Source organism: Sturnira hondurensis, unplaced genomic scaffold (genome assembly GCF_014824575.4).
Source record: "Sturnira hondurensis isolate 20B ecotype Veracruz unplaced genomic scaffold, ASM1482457v3 Scaffold0016663, whole genome shotgun sequence".
NCBI lineage: Eukaryota > Metazoa > Chordata > Mammalia > Chiroptera > Phyllostomidae > Sturnira > Sturnira hondurensis.
The window spans coordinates 6979397-6982492 of NW_028089294.1; the positions used below are offsets into that span (position 1 = coordinate 6979397).

Here is a 3096-nt window from a genome sequence, read left to right on the forward strand (position 1 = left end):
AGTAAATATCCTGTCCTTGGAGGGTGAGACTGGGTCCCTCTCACCCTTCTGTCCTCAGAGATCCATCAGACTATGTTGAATGAATACATACCTAACAGCATATCAATATATACACTTTATTGGTTAATCATCAATAAATGCCCAGGCTCTGTGCTAAGGTCTTTCCCTTTAATCTCCACAATAATCCTATGAAATAGGCACCGAATTGTCCCCACTTTACAGAGGAGGTAACTGAGGCTTCTCGAAGCCATGTAACTCCTGTGCATCCTGCCTGGAACTTGAACCCCAGGTCTGAGACCCGTGACCGCCCTCACAGCACTGGCTGCCCAGAGACATTCAAAACCATTCAGTAAATTCAAGGGTAGAATACCACACCTTAGTCTGTTCTTCAAGGCTTGGCAATAAATAAGCCAGTTTGATTTCTCTTTGGTGTTTCGGCTGAAAGAACAGGTAACACTTTCAACTGATAAGAACAGATACTATGCTTGATCTTAGCCAAAAGGCCGAGAAGCGATGAGAACAGGTAACACTTTAAAAAGCAAAGTTTTCTCACCTCTTTTGGGGTTTTGGCTTTCTCAGACTTCGAAAGGGATGGTGGGAAGGGGTTTTCTCGGCTTTGGTTAAGCTTGGAGGGCTCACTGGCGTGAAACCTTAAGGGCTGAGTCAGGATGTAAACTCTGGAGTACAAGGCACTTAACCAAGCACCCCATCCTCCTCCTGGCCCTACTCCACCCCTCCCTCAGGGGTTGGTTCTTTCCATCTACCTGGCTTTCCAAATCCAGGCTGCCTCCCATCCATGGCCATGCCTCTGCACCCCATCCCCACACTGCTGCAACCCTCAACCTCGGGGGTGGCCCTGCTCCCCAGAGAGCCATCCTAACGACAGTGTTGGGGAAATGCCTTTTCTGTTCAGCTCAGCTGCAGCATGGTGGGGGTTTCTCCAAAGGCACTTGTGTTAGGGAAGAAAGAAAGCTCGGCGTCTCAGAGGCTGACAAGCTGAGGTCCTTCACAGGTCTCAGAAGAGGCTACTTGGCCCACTCAGACTTGACTGGGTCCATGGCGCCACCCCAGCCCTCTCCACTCTGGTCATTGCTTTCATTGTTTGGAGAAAGTTTAACAGCGCCTTTCCCCACAGTAGCTTAGCCTGAGTAGTTACATTCTCGAGTCCTTATTTGGTTTTGAATGGTTTCACTGTTGTGCGATTGTATGTGACAGTGTGTTGTGTGGAGAGGCTTCTGGTGGCCGTTTGATTCAGGGAGGTTTGAAGAGGAGTCGACCCATCCCTTTGCCCTTGTAAAGGATCATGTGGAAAGGAGGGAGTCACATCCAATTCAGACCGGGTGACTCTGGTTTGCATCTGGAACCCGCGGAAGCATTTGGTATCAGCCGGCCTGGCTCTTGAATTCGAAGATTGAGAATCTCCCATTCCGCCTTGAAGCGAACAAAGCAGCCGACCCTGCACGGAAGCGCTCTGTGTTGCTCCTGCCATTTCATCCGCCCGGACACCATCTACATTGAGGTCTGCCACCAAACCTGGTTCGTCTGGAACAACATGTGTAACAGATCTGGGCGCTAGCTTAAGGTTTACTCCTTGCTAGTGTTATTAATGTTTTTTAATCCTGTTGTTCTTTTAATTACATAAAGGCAGTAGGACAGAGCAGTTTGTGTAGAGAGCATTTTGTACAGACTGTCCTTCGATTCCGTCACAACCTCTGATTTCATGTTTGCGTGTCACCTTTGGGCTTCACCCACATACGTATTCTAGCTTCATAATAGTCAGAGCTTTTGCGACTTTCATTTTCCAAGTGGAGTCAACAGCCCCGTGAGAGCACTCCTGAAGCTCCAACTAAACCTGTCTTCCTTCCCCCAAAGGCCACCATGGGCACTTCCCCTTTGTTCTCAGGACACGGCCACACGTCTGCGGCAGAAACGGTATCTATGTAAGTGAAGTCGGCATTAGGTCTGACACACAGCAGGTGCTCAGTAAATGCTGGGAGCAATTGAGTTTCCCATGCAGACCAGTAGGAGCATTTTGTACATGACCTTGGACTACTCACCTACCCATGTTTTTCCACTGTTCTGCATTGTCTCTTGACAGGAGGAACAAAATAATGCAGCGATTACTCCGTCTGGGAAACCCACGCAGGTGAGGGGAGGTCCGGAGGGAGAGTAAGCTTGGGTTTTCCATGAGTGAAACAGAACTGACTGTAAAAAAATAACTAGCCCTTGGATGGGGTACTGAAGGCTGGGAATGGACACTCTGTGAGCTGCTGCTGCCATCTCGTGGTTAGCATGTAAATGACAAATTTTGTATCAGACCTACTGAGCGGTTCAATAGTCAGGATGGAAAATAAAATCTTAGAATCTTAAAACGCTGGCGTTCAAAGAGTCATCACAGCCCAAGAATCAACAAATGCTGATATGAAGTCAACCAATTCTGGGCCCAGCTCCTGCAGCTGACTGGTGCAGGGGTGGTGGTCCAGGAGATGAGACAGACTCTGGTGTCCCCAGTACCAAGCACCTGCCAAAACAGTGACACATGGGAGAAGAGCAAACCCCAGTGGACGGCCAGCGGAGGAGTGATGGGGACTGGAATATTGCTTTAACACGCATCTATCTTGCTTGCTGTTTTTAGAATATGTATCATTTCAGTGACCATAATGATTTATTACTTGTTGTGGACCATGCGCTCCCTAAGGCAAGGGTTCTTAACCCCAAGTCTACCAACCCAGGATCACCCATGAAATAGGGTGGAAAATGTTATGTTTTCATAAACCTCAGGCTGAAATTGAGCAGTTGCTTCCATTATAAATTAAGCAACACACTGTTATCAGAACCTGTGTTCATCATTCAGAGAAATAGTGAAACATTTTTCCATCACAGTGCGGTTGTCCCAGATACCTCGGATCGTTTCCTCATCACTACTTTGAAATTGCGGCGACTATTCGTCCTGCTGCTAGGTCTTATTCTGTTAGTGAAGAAGCACATGTATCACTAAATCACTATTTAACCTATTTTGACATCTGTATCTCAGTGTAATTGGTTTCTTTGAAACCCCTTTTTACTGCATGCATTTGGAAACATTGCTTTTGAAGG

At 47.4% G+C, this 3096-nt stretch overlaps 1 non-coding gene across 1 annotated transcript; it reads right to left on the reverse strand.

The window, feature by feature from the left end:
• Positions 1 to 327: 327 nt before the first annotated feature.
• Positions 328 to 515, reverse strand: LOC119001492 (U2 spliceosomal RNA). The gene has a single exon (XR_005069583.1). It is a non-coding gene; the product is annotated as a U2 spliceosomal RNA (small nuclear RNA).
• Positions 516 to 3096: the final 2581 nt, after the last annotated feature.